Below are 19,238 nucleotides of genomic sequence, written 5' to 3'. Positions count from 1 at the left end.
TGATTTGTTTCATAAATTATTATATCATATTAGTTTATTTCTTGTTCTTATTCCTAAACATGGCATTTTATTGTGTAGATAGTCTGCAGTGTTATTTCTGGTTCTTATTCCTAATCATAGCATTTGATTGTACAATTTGAATGAGGGTTTATAGTTCATATAAAGTCACCGGTTCGCCTTGCCACTGGTTTTGAGGCCTGGCCTGGTCCAGTTACTTCATACCTTTGGTACAGAGAACATTGCACTTTTGACTTGGAGAACACGAACCTAAGTTCTTATGTCAAATCAATTGTTTTCATTTCTGTTTTATTCTCCAGTTTGTTTCAGTTATTTTTTATTTATATTTTGCCATAACATGCAATTTATTATGTTAATGTTTGCTTTTTAATATACACCTTCATATGATGTTCTTTTGTTGTTTTGCATTATTGTTGTGTTATCCGGTTTGTTTCAGTTGTTTCTGATTTAATTGTTGCCTTTTAAATTACACATCTTCATACCATGTTCTGCCATTGTTGTAATTGATAGCATGTTGGTTTATTTCATTGTGTTTTGTTTCTTATTCTTTTTTACGCTGCTTTTTTTTGTTAAATAATTATTTCATATTCTTGTTTCAAAGTTGTTTATTACATGTTCTTATTTGTCATTCATGTTCATAATGGTTTATATCTCATTGTGTTAATCCTTGTTCCTTGTTCCTTATCATAGCATGTTATCCTTTTGCATATTATGTTGTCTTTGGTCATAGCATACTTATTTAAGCGCTTGCTTTGCTTTATTTCCATGTATTGTTCCACGGAGGTTTATTTACGGTTTTGGTATTAATCTTTCTTATTCCTTATCATAGCTTCTTATTGTTTACTTATTATTTTGTGTTATTCATAGCATACTGGTTTATTTCTTTGTGGTCTGTATGTTATTATTTTTAAACTGATTTGTTTCATAAATTATTATATCATATTGGTTTATTTCTTGTTCTTATTCCTAAACATGGCATTTTATTGTATACATAGTCTGCAGTGTTATTGATAGCATGCTGGTTTATTTCATTGTGGTTTGTTCCTTATTTTTTTGTTCGGACTTATTTCCTGTTATAATTTGCACTTTACCGACTGGTGTGTACCAAATTCAGTTTGTAGTTTCATGTTCATATCATTGACGTTGTCCATAATTATGTAGATGGATAACTGGATTGTTAATGACCGTGTAAGGCCGTTGGTTGCCGCGTTTACTACCGTTGTTGTGGTTGTTGCTGCATAATTGAGGATATGCATGTCTCTAAGCCCGGGGAGAAGTAAGGAACCGTCCATGTTTCGAGACTTGACTAGGAAAAAACATATGGAGCGTATTTTAAGGAGTGGTCGTGATTATTGCGTGAGCTATCTTAGGATGGATGTAGGTCCTTTTATGCATCTAGCCTCGATCATGCGTGACAAGCATCTCCTTCAGGACATGTGGCACATATCTGTGGAGGAACAGTTAGCAATTTTCTTACATATTGTTGGTCATAACACAAAAAATAGACTATGAGAATTGAGTTTGTCCGATCCGGGGAGACAATTAGTAGATATTTTAATTGCGTGCTCAGAGCTGTTTGTGCTGTTCGAGATGATTTTGTTCATTCCCCTACCTCCACTTGTCACCCAGAAATTGAATGTAATCCCAACTGGTATCCATTCTTCAAAGTAAGTAAATTTGGCATATAACATAAATCTACTCATTTGATGAATAATCATTCCTTCCAATTTCCTTCATATACTTTTCTGGTGTAGGACTGAATAGGGTTGTTAGATGGGACGCACATTGATGCGTCCGTCCCACCTCAAGAAATGCCTCGGTTTCGTGGTCGTAAAGGCCCAACCCAGAATGTGTTGGCTGTTGTTAATCCTGATTTGCAGTTCACTTATGTGTTGGCGGGTTGGGAGGGATCAGCGAATGGCTTCACTGTTTTAAAAGATGCACTAGCAAGACCACAACACGAAGGATTAAAAATTGATAGAAGGTAGGAGACCCGAGTACTAGTGAATCAAAAATATTACCGAGCGAACAATTGACGAGTGTCATTATTGTAGGGAAGTATTATCTTGTAGAGCCGGTTATACTACTATGCAAGGGTTCATAGCACCGTATCGAGGTGTTAGGTATCACCGAAAGAACACAGTGGAAGGGCGCCAACAAATCCAAGGGAATTGTTCAACCTTCGACACTCGATGCTACGGTCTCGTGTAGAGCGTGCTTTCGCAATCTTGAAAAATTGTTTCAAGATTCTTACATCACACCCTTTCTTCCCTTTTAGGACACAAGTTAAATTAGTTCTTGCATGTTGCATATTGCATAACTATATAGCAGGTGTTCACCCAAACGATATGTTGATGCATGAAGAAAGCACACAAAATGATGAGCAAATCATGTCAACACAGCCCCGGTCACAGCGAGAACAACGGGAAGAGAATCGGGCTTGGATTGAACTTAGAGACAAGATAGCAAACGACATGTGGATGACTTATAGTGGTTTTCTTTGATTATAAAAAGTTTGCTTTGTGAACTGTTTGTTTTACCTGAATTTTTTTCCCTGCATGGATTTGCTTCGTTAGACTATGATGTCTAGAGTACATCTTTTCATCTTCAGTTGTTGAGGTGTTTATCTTCACCTGCCGATTATTTTCATAATTCCTTTGTTATTTCCATTTATTGATGCATTTACAGCTTCATAGTATTATCGCTTGATATTTCCCTTGTTTATTTCATAGTATTACATCATTAGTTCACTTGTTCTCCGGCTTCCTAATTCCATTGTATGTTCGTATCATTCTGTCCTTTGTTGTTTTTCATGGTTACTGATGTCATATTTTTGGTTTCTTTTTTTCATGATTCACTTGTCTTTTATAATGATGCCGCAGTTTCTTTTTGTTTTCCCTTGTTACATAATTCATTCGTTACCATGATATGAGATATGGATGTGTATGGTTCTGCACAGCAGCTTACACTAGATAGATTTAAGAATCTTACGTAGTTATAATTTTCCAATAGAATTCCGATCTACGATGGAGGCGCGCGATTGGCGTACGACGGAGAAGTCATCATCAAAGGCTTCTGGCAGTAAGCGCGGTACCCCTAACAAGCGATGGAAGGCTGAATATGATAGCTTCTTGATCCCATTCTGCGGAACAAAGTACGAAAAAGGGACTGAAATGTGACAAATCATTCAAACGAAAGCGACATTTGTCTTTCTTCTGCATTCGTTTGTAAATGCTAGGTTTTAATACTCGAATTCGGTGCGGAGAACGTTGAAAAATCATTATCGAACTTTTGAAATCACGAGTGCGCGGAGATAAAGAAAGTGAGAGAACTTCGGTGGTGCTGGGATGGGATGATGCCACGAAGACCATCACCCTTGATCCCGTGGTTGCCTTAACATACATCGAGGTAACATGATCCGACTTTACTTGTATTATTTGCATGATAGGAGCATGATTATATCTGTACCTTGTCGTGTATGCACTGTAATATAGGCACACCCGACAGCAAAGGCTTTCATAAACAAACCAATTGAGCATTATGAGTCATTGCGGGTTATATGTGGGGAGGGACAATGCAGCGGGCGTATGCATAGCGTCCGTGTTCTGTCGATTTAGGGAGAAAAACTTCGGAACACGAAGGCAATAATAACAACAACTTTGATGAAGAACCAATAGAACAACCAAGTGATGATGATGCTGATGCTAACTCTGCCCCACCTGCTGTGAGCAGCCCTGCAACCTCATCAACACCAAGGTCTCAATGCTCAAGTAGGGGTTCAAAAAATGCTTTAATGATGGGTGATCTAATTGTTGTGGTGGGAGAAATGGCATCTGCTATTAAAAACCCCACACACTGGACAGAAAGCTTGTATGCAAAGGTTATGGAGGTTGATGGTTTTGAAAAGAAGGAACTTGTTCAGGTGTTTGATTTTCTGTAATTCCGTGAGATTGAGGCAAGAGGCTTCATGGTGAAGGACATGGACCTGAGGAAGGATTGGATAGAAACTTTTCTATTCAGGATGGTTTGATTCAGCACCTACTGCTTCGGCCTCACTTGACTGAACCCTGCTTCTAGTAACTAGTTATTTTATTGCATGGTTGTGCATTGCATGCATCAGGACTGCCTCATGTTTTGTGATGGGTGAACATAGCATTGGACACCTTGCTGTGGTTGCATCCGTTCATGCATTTCATGTTTTGTCTTTTGCTTTCATGTTTGTCAGGACATGCTTATCTTTATGTTGCTCTGCATGGTTGGGATATATGTTTGTCTGTCACTAACATGGTTTTCTGGCTCTTATTTCCTTTGTTTTTGTGGATTTCATTTCAGGTAATGTAGGATGGCAATGATGAAAGGCAAATTGTGACATTGCACTGAGGCACTGTTCTCTAATATGACACAAGAGTTTAAATTGGAGCGCAGGCGGGGCAAAATTGAGGGGCATTTCGATGCCAATCTTTTGCAGCCTTTGCCCATCTAATTTGCTTGAGAGTCAAGGTAGCGTTACATTGTTGTTTTTATGCATTATTTGTATTCTAGGGTTTCGTAAGTATTTTATTTTTTTCGCTTAAACCTCCTTTCCATGAGATTATTTTTTTCTTAGCGGTTTATACAAGCATGGCGGGGCAATCGAGGCGACGCGAGTGCCACCATTGCAGCCACCTTGTATAGGATTTGGTCCCTTTGGTTGTTTTTTTCAAGAACATGTGCCAATGAATGTGCTTAAATTGTTGCTATTGCTACCACCTGAGCCATGCCAAGCAAACACGAATTGCTTCGAAGGAAAGTCAATATTGAGGAACTGAAAAGGCATGTATTGGCACGTTGTACAAATTTACGACAAGGTAGCATTTTTTTTTCCAGTAAAATGCAGCATATGATGATAATTATTTCTTTATCAATAATCTCGTACTCTTATATCCTTAACTGAGTCCAATTTTCCACTTTTTTTCACAGTTGTTTTTTTTCTAATCATTGATTTGTTGATGCTTCAGTTGGTTGATAATTAAATGAAGAGATAGTTCGGAATTGATTCTCTGATCTGGGTGATGTACAAACAAAGTTGTTGGCATGTGTGGATTACTTTGTTTAAGAGGACCAGAGCAAATGGCACTGTTGTCAAACATGCCAGCCTGATAATCACATGTAGATCTTAAAATTAATTCATTCAAACTTTATCCACTACTACTTCTTTTGGTGTGTGCTCACTAGCACTTTCAATCAAAGGTATTTATTATCAATTGTTTGATGAATTTCTTTCTCTATATCTCTGAAATATTTGGACCTTTTGTTTTAAAGACTTCATAGCATGCCATAAAAAACAACCATTGTTTCTTGTTAGTTTTGGTTAAATCCATGTGTTTAATGCCGCTAGTCTTGAGTTAAGCTTCCTTAGCATCTACTTTTCACTGCTTCTATGTTTGCAATTAGGCTCCTGCTCTAGGGCATTCAGGATGGATCAGGGAGATTACAAAACAATTTTTGCTGAATTCAATGATTGTAAGAATGTGTAGTTCTGAAGTATCGCTTTCAGAACAATGACATTGGCAAGTTATCTTATTTAACAAGCTTAATTTAAATTTTCGTCAGTTTGTTTGCTTTATAGTTGCATCATATTATTGCAGAGGCTGCTCAGAAGGACATGAGGAAGAGAGGAGTAGTGCTTGCTTGGAAGAAATCTTTGCTGATTGTGCTGAGAATGTTCTTCTTCTCTGACTGTGCTGAGAATGAGTTCAATGTTTGCAGAAAAACTTTGCTGATTTTTTTTTTACCAGATAACTTGTAATTTCATGGTGATGGAGTTGTATATCGTAATTGTTGGCATGGGTGATGTACAATCTGTGTATATTTGCAGCTCTCTGTATAAGCTTATGTTGCTTGGTTATAATAATACAAGTTTTGTGGGTGTTTGCTTGTATGCAAGCATAAAAACCAATGTTCAAAAGTTCTCTTTATGGTTTTTTTCAATTCTTGGTCTTTCAATTTATCAATAGGAAAAACTTTAAAAAACAAATTGTAATAAACCGGAATATTGATAACACATGTTAAACTTTAATTTTCGGATCAAAGTTATAAAAGAGTTCAACAACTTCAATAACTTTAATTTTGAGTTCAAGAAAAAAAAACAAAAAAATTGTAAATATTGGAAAGTTATTGATTTCTTGATTAAAAACAATTAAATAACTTTAAAGAAAAATACCGCAAATTTTCTAATTTAAGAAAAAAAAATTAATATTGCAAAGTTAAATTAACCGAATTTATGAAATGTTTGTTGTATTCATAAAACATTCGTAGCTGCCCAATATTAATTTTTGGATTAAGGAAAAATTAAAATACCTCAAATTTTCTAATTTAAGAAAAAAAATTAATATTGCAAAAGTTAAATTAACCCAATTTATGAAATGTTTGTTGTATTCATAAAAACATTCGTAGCATACTTTTAATTTTTATTTAAAAAATCACATACCTAAATATTGAGTTAAGAAAAAAATATTTTAATATTGCAAAGTTAAGTTAACCCAATTTATGAAATGTTTGTTATATTCATAAACCATTTGTAGCATACTTTTAAATTTTTTTGGATTAAAAAATTAAATAACTTAAATAAATATTGAAGGGGTGATAATTAGTATTTTTAACATTTTCAAATAATTTATAACATCCCTATCAAACATGGGAGTAAGCTCACTCTCCTCACCGAGTGGTGATCATAGCCCCACTTCGATGTTACTCAAACACGAGGGAACCCCGGGTGAAGTCGCGTTTTCAAGATTTTCACTTCTACCATCCAAACACGCAGAGTGATCATCGATGTGATATTTTCTCTCCTAACCAAACACATGGAAATAGACACCTCCAGCCGAAATCCCCACTTCTACTGAAGTAACCACTTCCTACTTCCATCACTTCGGTACCCCACTTCCGAACCAAACACGCCCTAAGTGGTAATTCTTGTCCAGAGTTTGTTGAAAATGTCTTGTAAGTACATGAAATCTTTTGAATGACTCAGATGAAGTTTGATATGTTTAGATCTTTGGATTTGAGAATATTCTTTTTACCTTCTTGCAGTAGAACATGCTGAAGGGTCTGAATTGTATTTAGTTCAAGATGAGATTAAGGGAGAGAAGATCAGATGTAGAAAACTCTGAAGATGAGAGGAGGAGGACAAAAATTGGATCCCTCAAGAAGAAGGCACTGAATGCATCCTCGAAAATTACCCATTCTCTGAAGAAGAGAGGAAAAAGGAAGATTGATTACCGGGTCATCAGTGTCCATTGAGGACATACGAGATGCAGAAGAGGAGAGGGCTGTCCATGCATTCCGGCAAGAGCTTATTGCCAGAGACCTCCTGCCTGAGAAGCATGATGACTATCACATGTTACTAAGGTTCATATTTGCTTTCTGTTTTATGTCTACAATATAGTCTTGCCACTATTAAGGTTTAAGTAAATGTTTTCCTTCTTATCAAGCCCATGACTATTCTATGCAGGTTTCTGAAAGCTAGGAAATTTAACTTTGAGAAAGCAAGTGAAATGTGGGCAGGCATGCTTCGTTGGCGAAATGAGTTTGGGACTGATACCATATTGGAGGTGATGAACAATTAGTTATCAAAATTTGCTTACTAGATTTACATTTGTGAAGCTGTAATTGATTTTTAGTGGTTTTCAGCCTACAAGTTTGTTAAATTGAAAACCTCTTTGCTTGATCTATTGGTGACTGTCTTAAATTTATATCCTTGTTACTGTTTTTCTTTTATAAATTTTCCTGTTAGGTCAAAATTACAAGAATCAGTGAAAACCTGGATATTTCTGTTTCTTTTTTGTTTTGTTACTTTGTGATTGTCCTGTTTCTTTCACTTATCAAAAATACTGGTACCCAATTAATTTATTGTGTAATTATTGGTCTCAATGGTCTGGCAATGATGTTTTGACTTATTACCTCATTTATTTGCAAAAAGAAAAAAAAAAACATATCTTGGCTTAATTTTGCGACTCGCTAACAATCTTGAACTTTGCTAGTTACTTGATATTATTTTTGATGTCTGTTCCTGATAATCAACTTAATTTCTATTTGGGTAAATTGGGTTGCTTGTTGAATATGGTCCATCTTCTTAGATGAGATATCATGCAAAATTATGAGACAAACTAAGGATTTGATTTCAGCACCTTTGAATATACTTGAGGAAGTTCTAAAAACTTACCCCCAGTGTTATCATGGAGTTTGACAAAGGTGGAAGTCCTGTCTACATTGAAAAGATTGGAGCAATTGACCATATTAAGCTTATGCGGGTCACTTGAATGTTACATAAACATTATATTAATTATATAAAGTGAAAAATAATCAATAACCAAATTATAAAAAGTGTAAAAGAGCAATACCAGTGGAAGAAGTAACATTTATTGATATATGTAAATTTGATGATAGAATTCTACAAGTCTTTCAACTCCTGCAAACTCATCTTTGAAGCCATGGATAACTCCAACCCACACAACAATCACTAACAAAATAAAAATAAATAAATAAATTCAAACCCAAAGAAGCAACAATCAAATCACAAAAACCCAGAACTATTCAATCAACATAGACCAACCAAGTTCAAGTTCATCTCCAATCCAAACTCATATGTAAATTAAATTACATCATAAATTGCCCAAAAGAATATAAATGTAAAACCAGTAACATATTGTAGGGAGCTGACACTATTGAAGTAGGCAAAACAAGAATTACGCTATATACAGTAGCCACAGATTGAGCAAAATCTTTATTTCTATAGTTAGTGTTCATTTCAAATTTTTTTGTCTTTATCATGTAGTTGTTTTGTTTTTTTGCTTTTATCCACTTTACTTAAAAAAAATTGTCCAAAAAAACAAAATTTATAGCATGCAAAAAAATATATATTATTAATGGTTGAATTTGTCATGAAATTGAAAAAATGTTATTTTAAACCATAAGCTATATAAATTTGTTCAACCAATTCAATAAATAAATAATTTTTTTTATACATTCTAAAACTTTGAGATTGTATTGTGTTTTCTTTCTTTGTATTGCATTAGTGGTTTATCTATTTTTATTATAATTTAAAAAAAACTATTTTTTATTTTTTTTAAAAAAATTATTTTTATTTTTTTCTATATCAGTGTGTATTTTTAGATTGTTTTAGTTTATATATATATATATATATATATATATATATATATATATATATATATATATATATATATATTCAAAACAAAAGTGATGCTTTTTCCCTTGCATACATTCTTGTAATTTTGCCATATGTTGGGATGATGTAATCATGTAAATGCAAAATAGCTAGAAATTTTCAAAAATTATTTATTAAATAAAAATTCTCCCCAAACAAATGAACAATACTCATTCAGTGACTTTCAATCAGATTCGATGGTCTTGGAAACCCAAACACTAACCTTAACTTTCTCTTCGAGTTTTGATGTTTCATGGCCAATGGATAATAAGATCACGGCCACTCTCCATCTCCCCCACCTTCGCTTTCTATTTTCTCTCATTTCTCTTTTGTGTGGGGACGGCTCTTCGTAGATCGGTATAGTTCCTTCGCCATGCTCGCGTAGTAGTAACCCTTCATCATCCCCATCTCCGCACAATCAAACCAATCACACCTTTCGGAGCCTCTCTGGCGTCGTCTACACCCTCCACCACCGTCTTTACCTTTGACTCCTCTCCCCTAGCAAACCGGCCCGCCGCCACCACCGCCGCCGCAGCGACATCGTTAGCTCTCGTCGCCATCTCCGCCATTGCGTAAGTCCCAAGCCTAGTCTAGTGGTTTTTAGTGGATGGAAATTTTAGCTCACATTTTAGCTTAATTAGTAGCTCTTTTAATTGGGGAACACATTGTTTTAGTTGGAACTAACGTTAATATTTGTTGAGTTGATGAAGAATTTGTTGAGATTGTATTTTTAATATAATTCTTATTCTTTTTTTTTTTTTTCAGCCAGAAACTGAGTCGGGGAACTTCAACAGCAGTGTTGCTGAGAATTATTAGGTTTGCATCAGTAAATTAAAGAATGACTTTTGTTATATTTTTGACCTGTAAATTGCATATGAAATGATGATTTTTGCATATAATATACATAGTTATTTGTTTTTAATATCATTTATTCCTATTTACATAAAGTGCTTGATTTCTTGTACATATTTCCTGAATGTTGTTTGCTTATTAAACCTTATAAACTCTGCTTAGTTAATCAGCAATAATCACATAGTTTTTTATTTGATTAGATTTTGGATAAAAAAGGGGTCAAGATGGGTGGGACGTGATTAAAGAGGGGGAGACATAGTTTGGACCCATGGATTATGTGTATAGGTACCCTTGCATATATATTGATCTATCAAATCTGGAGCTCATTAATGGCAGACAATTATATAGTGCCATACAACTTAAGTAGCATAACATAAACTCACATGAAAATCTATGGTTGATGGACACCTAGATCTTCTTTTGCTTCACGCTTTTCTCTTGTAATGGGATGGGCTAGCACCAGGTTGTAATTGGACGCAAATACTGGTTTTTTTTCTAAAATTCAAATTCTAGGTCCAGTTTAGCAGTGCTAGCATGTCCATGTGTGGTTAATCTAATTCTTAATCTTCTCTAGCTATCTTCAACAAAATCTTGAGATTTCCATGTGTGGCAGCGCACAATCCAGTGTTCATAAATTAAACATTCATCAAGAGAAATTAGCTAACTTTTATTTCTAGCTATGTGCAACCACCTGGAAACCAAAATTTGTTGTTTCATACCACAAATAAACCGGCAAGACAGGCTGGGGGGCTTACCGGCAAAAATTATTGAGGTATAAAGCAACTGTTTTTTCATCCATAGCAATGATATCTTTCTGAATATATATAAATATATATATATATATATATATATATATATATATTTATATATAATCAGATAAGCAAGAATTCATCCAAAATCTGATTCAATAGCTCAATGTAATGAAAAGGCAATGGAACCACATCAAAATTCCAAATTTCAGTTGCTGGTATGATCAATGAAGGCACCATCTTTGCTTCATTCTCAATTGATTCTAATCAGAACAACACTAGAAGAACTGTGAAAATAGATGGTGAGGGTTCTTAATTCTCTTCGTTCTTTGAGCCATTGCTTGTATTTTTCTCTTGTTACTATTTTTAATTTTTTACCTTTTATTTTACTAGTTTATCATTCTTAATTAAAAGTATGATTGTCTCATTATTAATCATCTTGTTGCATATCTTTATGCTGAAGCTAATGCTGATGATTCTTGTGTTGGAGCAAAGGAGAATGTACATGTAAAGGAAGAGTCTAACCACTGTGTAGCAATTGAAGAAAGAGTTCAGCTATAACAAAATACTGAAGGATCTCAAGAAAGATTTTTTTTATTCATGTTTTGGTTAGGTATAAACATGTTTTTAGATATAATGAAAAATTGAACTTACTTGTTTTGAATACTATTGAACTTGTTTTTTTTTTATAAATAATTAATTTTGTTTATTATATAGATTTTATGAAATGATATTGATCACATGTATTATAGGGAAATAAAGCAAGGAAAAAATTAATAATAAAAAAACGAAAAATGCTATCAAATACATAATTTCATGGGTAATAAACATTATTAGAAATGGAATTTCGTTGGTAATAAATATTTTCTGTGACGGGATTCTATTACTAATACACACTTTAAGTGATGGTATTTCATTGTTAATAAAAATTTTTAGGGATGGAATTTTGTTGCTAATAAAGACTATCAAAGATAGAATTCTGTTGGTAATAAACATTTTCAGTGCTGAATTCCGTTGGTAATAAAACTTTCAGGGATAGAATTCCGTTGATAATAAAGCCTATCAAAAATAGAATTCTGTTAGTAATAAAACTTTCAGTGACGGAATTCTGTTGAGAGATGAAATTCTATTGGTAATAATTAAACATTTTTAGTAATGAAATTCCATTGGTAATAAATACTTTCATAAACAGAATATTCCATTGGTGTTATTTCAACATCATTGACGGAATAGTTTTTCCCCACGGAATAGCATTAGCAACATATTTTCCAATGACGAAAATTTCCAACGGAATATTCCGTCATTAAAGATTATCACCGACGGAATTTTACCTATTAGTGATGGAATTTTCTGTCTCTAATACCTTGTATTCCTGTAGTGACCAGCAAGTAAAAAATCACACTTCTAGCTTAAAATAATTGTGTTTCCAACAAAAATTATGTTGATCAACATGCAATCAATTAAAATTGAAGTCTCAACTTCAGTGAGGAGAAGAGCAAATGTATATGGACAACTCATTTAATTGGCAATTCTTCAGTTAGAAAGTTATGATTTGGTCTCCACAGCCTGTAATAATTCAGCATAGTTTGTGAAGAGGATTCCAAGCTTCAAACCCTGCTTTGTAGCATGCTTGATTGCCTAGTCCACACTTGCTGACAACCTGCAATTACATCTCTCCTGTCAGTGGTAATCACCAGTTCACCATGAAACCTATGCCGCTTGCTGGCATATGAGAATAACAGCATGCTTGGCATGTGGTTGGTAACTTCTTTAATAGAAACATCCCCATTTTGAATTGGAATCTACAAAGATAAGCAACCACAAAGCAGAGGCAACAATAGCAGCAACTGAGCAAAAACTGAACTTAGCTCATGCAACACCATAATCAACAATACATGAGATATATGTGACTATTGTTTTTGTTGCTTTTAAAAATATTTCATTAGCACATTGCATAGATCACAGACATTTGCAGCAAAATAGAATTTCAATCAAACCTTATTACAGTGAGATACATTAAGCTTCTAATCACAAACTTCTGAAATAACCAAAGGACTTATAGCCTAATGATAAGTCCCATAGTGAAAAATAAGTGTGAGACATTTAAGAAGTTCATGATGTAAGTTTGAGCTTGCCATTCGAGTTGCTGGTTTTTTTTTAATAAATAAATAAATAGCAGTGAAGAAAAACAAAATAAATAGTTTAATTTTCATAAAGCAAGGAATTTCTTTTTTAAAATACTTTAAAAACAAAGAAAAAAAATTGATTATTGGCAATCAAATTTCAGAATTCCACATCCTCATCTCCATGGTTAATTGTGGATCTCACATCCTAGTTTTCAGTCAACCCTGTTTTTCTTTTCCAACTCCTTGCAGCGAATTAGATGCCACCGAGAAATTGTAAAGAAATTGCATTGAGAGCTACACATCCCACTAGAAACTATGTGGACCTTGCTACAACGAGATCCATTAAGCAACCGATCAAACTTGTAAAATATCAAACATCAATTCATCAATATCGTCTTTCTTGCATAGTTTTTTTGGTTTTTTTATCTGATTCATTAGTGTGTTTATCGCTTTTCATCTCGAAATTGCAAAGAAATTGCATTGATAGCAACACATCCCACTAGCAACAATATGGACCTACTCTCTAGAAAAGTAGTCACAAACTACAGCCACACAAGCTCTTAATCATTCATGCATGATGTAATCTCTTGTTTGTTTGATGTTCTTAATAATTCATTGTCTTATAGGTCCACATGAATGAAATTGCGCGGAAGGTCCAACTGTCCAAGTCCAGAATCTCAACATCTCAGTCTCCAATTCACACGGTCTTTCCCATCTTCCAACTGTCCAAGTCCAGAATTTCAACATCTCAGTCTCCAATTCACACTGTCTTTCCCATCTCCACCCATATGAATGCTACTGGCACCAATGTTGATAAATAGCCACAAACTACAACCACAAAGAAGTATTTCACATAATAATCACTGATATTTATCAAATACATTTTGAATATGAAAAATGTATTTATGAGGACCAAAAACGAATTGCATACTACAATAATCAAGTTCATCCATCCTCAAAAGAAAAAAGCATTTCATCATCAGAATTTCAGCTGGACCATATAAATGCTATCTCTTCTGAAGCTCGACTACGTTTAACAATATTTCCACTTCTTTAAACATTGTTTCTCAACATTCAATTACCATAAAAATAAACCATTTTGCTTAAGATTATTAAACAGCACAATGAACGTAACCAAACAAGATTATCTTGTTTATTCTAAAATGAATGACGCACAGGCTTTTTTTGTTAAAAGCAATGAAACCCTGTCTTGGTCTTTTCAAATAGCTCCCTTCCCATGAAAACCCCATTTTAGATGTTTATTTTCCAAATCGTTCAAAAATTTAATTCTATTTTAAATGGAATCCAAAATTATTTAAACCTTAGTTTGGGGAATATTTTTTTTTGAATAATAGGCGACAAGCATTTTTTTTAATGAATATAAACAATACGGAACAATACTGGAACCCGACAAACACCCCATTTTTTTAATGAATATAAACAGTACCGAACAATACTGAAACCCGGATGTACAGTTTATGTACAATATAAGAATAATATAAGAATCCCGAATAAACAGTGTATGAACAGCACTGGGGGAACAGTACTACCGGAGGAGGGATTTGAACACATGACCTCCCCTTACACTTTGGTGTTATTCCATTGGGTTATTCAATAATTGACTTGGGAAATATATTTTTTTGTTTTTGACAAATGCGATAATTATATATTTATATATATATATAAGGAGTGGCATGTACACAAAAGCAATAATAGTCCATTCGGAACACTCTTATCTTATAAATATGCGTGGGAATTGGGTTAAAAATCTGCTCTAATAATATAGAATTTTTAGTTTTATTGCATTCAGTGCATATTAAATTTAATCATGAACAATAAAAATTATGTATACCAAGCATTACATACAAAATGCTTTTTGTGAGAGAATACTTTTTATTCCCAACCAAGTATAATACTAAAGATGTAACACTAATATAAATATAATGCTTATAGATTATAAAAAAAAAATTCAATATATAAAATATGGGCTATTCGGGTAGTGAAATAAAATATTAACATCCTCCCTGGAAAAACATGTGAAAAATAATGTAGATTTTAATGAGTTTTTAATTAAAAAACACTTTGTTAAAATGGCCTAGAAAGGGAAAAATAAATATCATATAAATATATTTTTAAAGAAATTAAATAATAGAAGAAAAAAATAATGTTCGTAAGGTAGTGGGACCCAGTGACAGCTGGGAATGTTGGGCAAAGACAAAAATACTCGTCAGCAGAGATGGGATAGGGCAAGATGGTAATTTGAGGGAGGTGGGTAGGACAAAGATGTCCATGTTGTGGGTCTCACAGGTGTCAAGGTTAATTAAGATGTGACGCCGGAACAATTTAAATGTGCTCAAATTGACCCATATAAAGAAAACAATATTGATAAACAACATTATTTTGACCGCTTTTTTTAAAATATTGCAATTTTTTTAATTATATACTAAAATAAGTATCTTTTAGATTAATTCAAAATGTCTGAAAGACATCGAAAATAGTGTACTTTGCATGTACTTTTTTTCGCATATGAGTTATATTTGAATTTTTTTTAATTTTATAATAGTTTTTTTATATGAAATTTTTACATTCTAACTTTTCATGAAATTTTTGTAAATTAATTTTTTTCCATAACTCTATTTTAAATTTTCTGATGGTTTTTATATAATATTTTACGCTTAGCTCTTATAATTTTTAAATTAAAATTTTTCTCACACCCCTATTTCCGATTATGCATAGTTGTTGGAATTGTCACTAATGACCCTAGTCCCAAAGTGAATGGTTCATGCTTATGTGATTGTCGTAATCTTTTTATAATATATATTATCATTTTCATCCGTTTTAGGTATGATATCGCGTTTTTATTACAAACGATATATGTTAGAAAGAATTTAAATTAAAAAAATATATATGAACTTAAACGTAAAAATATTATATTAAAAAACCATCAGAATTTTAAATAGAAATAGTGAGAAAAAATTTAATTTAAAAAAATTATAAGGACTTAAATGTAAAATATTATATAAAAAAATCATTATAAAATTTAAATAGAGTTGTGGAAAAAAATTAATTTACAAAATTTGTAAAGTTGTAAATGTAAAATTTCATATAAAAAACTATTATAAAATTAAAAAAAAAAATTCAAATATAACTCATGTGCAAAAAAAGTACCATGCAAGTACACTGCATGGTACTTTTGCGCATTTTGGTAATTAATCTAAAAGATACTTATTTTAGTATATAATTAAAAAAATTGCAATATTTAAAAAAAATAGCCAAAGATTACTTAGGTTAGAAACTTAGAACTGAAAAAATGTCTACTAGAAGCAGCAGAGAAAAAAGTAAAAAAATATAATAAGTACAAAAATAGACAATATAAATTTGATTAGCCTTTTAGTAGAAATGGAGGAGTTTTCCATTAGGATAGCACCACAAGCAACAATAATACAGTTGATGTTATTTTTTTAAGAGAAATGCTATTCGGGGGCGAATGAATGGGCCGAACTTGTAAACCGAATGAAGTGGATACTTACGTGTAATCCACTTCATCCGGTTTCTCTCACTTCACCTTTTGTTCTTCTTTTGGAATCACCGACACGACCGATGCTGAAATGGATGGCTTAGATCGTCGGACAGGCTAAATGGCGACCAGATCCGACGGCACAGGAGGGACGAGCATTCACATCACAACCTTAGACGGCATCGTAAACGTTAACTCGCTGTTCACCTTCGCCATTTTCCTAGGGTTAGCATGGAACCCCACCGACGCCAGCGCCACCCTTGCCCACACCGAAGTGCATCGTCGGAAGCCGTGTGGAGGAGGGTCTTGTCTCATTCCACATGTACGCCTTCTCCTCCTTCCTCTTCTCCAGCGGAAGTCTTGACTGTATGACTCTGACAAAGATCAAGTTGGTTGCCTCTAACTTTCAAAAGATCAACCTGGCTGTATCTTTAAATGTCATAAAAAATTCTAATATATCTCAGCACCCTTCTGGCCACCGTCGCTGTCCCTCCATCACCACTGATGGAGAAATCCCCTGCTTTCCCTAGACGTCGTGCCCGTGGCAATAGCCCACTGCGCTCGAGCTCGAGTGGAGTAGTAATGACGAAGGATCTTGACGGGCATCATGGCTATCGAATGCCAGTGGAGTGGGAGCCACACTCTCAACGTTGGATGGGCTGGCCAGTGAGTAAGTCTCTTTGAAGAAGTGAAGAGGAGGCAAAGGGTGAGACGAAAGAAAAAGGATTTTTTTTGTTTTTTTTTAATATGAGTAGGAGAGAGAAACCGAATGAAGTGGATTACACGTAGGTATCCACGTCATTCGGCTTGCTAGTTCGGCCCATTCATTCGTCCGCAATAGCATCTCTTTTTTTAATTTACCAAAAGACAATAGATATTATTTCTGATTTGTAACTCCCTCCACTAGCAATAATGTAGAACCTTCTCTCTCCTCATCTTTTTTTATGGGTTCATATCTCTCTTTATTAGCAACATAATTGTGGACATGCTCTCTCCTTGTATTTTTTTTTTAATATAAATTATGATATATTACATATATTGATGGTTTAATATAAATTATGATATATATATATATATATATATATATATATATATATACTCTCTCCTTGTATTTTTTAATATAAATTATGCTCTCTCCTTGTATTTCAGCCTCGTAAAGAAAACACAATATTTGGTACTTTTGGTTGGTGTTTGGTCCATTTGAGCTAGGGCAAGTATTTAGAGCTAAAATATTATTATCAAAATAACCAAAAAAAAAAAAAGTTTTACCTCTTTTCCAACAAATTGCGTAGGTGTGAAGATATCATTCACGAGGAAATCTGGAATCATACAAAAATTGCACTGAGAGCAACAGTGCCAGCGCAAGGACAACATCTCACATGGAAGTGTACGGTTTTTGAAGTCTTTGACTCTTTTAATACAACTCTTTACAGCTGGATGCATCAGCAATAATGTGTAAATACCTAGTACTATGACATTTGAGCACGCAATATTCATCACAAATGAAAATGTACAATTAAAGAATTTATCAAAAACTAATCAGATGTCTTTTCTCCCTCATTATTGGGGTTGTAAGGAACTACTGCATTAGTTTAAATGGTAAAAGCTTAAAAACTGGATCTTTTAATGGCTTAGCTTAACTTATTTATTAAAATAAATAAATGATTCTCGAATTTAATTTTTAAACTTATAAGATAAATGATCTTGAATACCATCAAAATCACATCGTTAAAGCTTGTAAATAACTATTTGTTTATATATCATTCAAGCCTTGTTTTAAGAATTGTTAAAAGATTCATTTTTAATATCATTAACAAACTCATTTTATAACAATTATTAATAAAATTTTGAAAGTATCCATCTATATAAAGTATTTATATAATTATTTATTATTATATTCCATATTCATTTATGAGTTGATTAATAATAATTGTTACAAAAATATTGTATTATGTATGAAAAAATTAATCTAGCTTTTTCTAGCTAACTTCTAAGCGTAAGCTTTAGAATTTCACAAAACTCTAAGTAGATTCTAGTTTGGCACAGAGAATGCTTGAGATTAACTTGAGCTTAGTTAAAATCTCATTGAATCAAATTTAAATATGATTAAATTAGGCTCAGCTCGACTCATTTAGAGCTTTATAGATTTTTACACAACTAGAATTGAGTTACTATGTACATATCCTATCGTAATTTATATAAAAGTTCAAACTGATTATTTAGATGTAGTATATAGCACGCCATGATATTGATATGAAAAAAAATACATGATAATGGCTATTATTTAAAAAAAAATATAAATCATCGTTTATGTTTTTTATATTTTTTAATTTATTTATAATTGAAGGGATGTATAAATAAATAATTTGAAAGGTTATATAGACTTGTATAAATAAATATAAATTCTATTTACAGCCACAAAAGGTGTACTCGAAAAATTATATACATATATATATCTATTGAAAATTCCCATCTACAAGTCTTTTTTTTATAACTCAAAATTGCATGAGCCCCATTTTAGTATTTTACAACACATTGGTCTTAAAACACGTGTTACCGCAAAGGAAAATTGGGGTAACTTAGGAACACGTCTTGAGCTCCTCGAGATCAGCAACGGCATGTAGCACTTTGTTGATGTGACAACACTGGATACCGTCACCGCCTGGTACAGGACACATAATGTATTTGCTTGATGGATCTTGGACAAATCAAACTAATATAAATAAACTTTATAGTCTATTAATTTAAAAATATAAAATTGTACTCCTGCA

At 33.1% G+C, this 19,238-nt stretch overlaps 1 long non-coding RNA gene across 2 annotated transcripts; it reads left to right on the top strand.

Annotated features, from left to right (window-relative positions):
- The first annotated feature begins 9,377 nt into the window (after window positions 1-9,377).
- On the top strand, window positions 9,378-11,421 carry LOC120254747. Of its 2 annotated transcripts, XR_005534724.1 has the most exons (5): window positions 9,378-9,795; window positions 9,989-10,039; window positions 10,650-10,847; window positions 11,004-11,126; window positions 11,288-11,421. It is a non-coding gene; the product is annotated as an uncharacterized LOC120254747 (long non-coding RNA). The 2 variants fall into 2 exon arrangements; XR_005534723.1 differs by having other exon boundaries at window positions 9,989-10,847.
- Window positions 11,422-19,238: the final 7,817 nt, after the last annotated feature.

This window comes from Dioscorea cayenensis, unplaced genomic scaffold (assembly GCF_009730915.1).
Source record: "Dioscorea cayenensis subsp. rotundata cultivar TDr96_F1 unplaced genomic scaffold, TDr96_F1_v2_PseudoChromosome.rev07_lg8_w22 25.fasta BLBR01000610.1, whole genome shotgun sequence".
NCBI lineage: Eukaryota > Viridiplantae > Streptophyta > Magnoliopsida > Dioscoreales > Dioscoreaceae > Dioscorea > Dioscorea cayenensis.
This window is presented reverse-complemented; position numbering and strand designations above follow the sequence as displayed.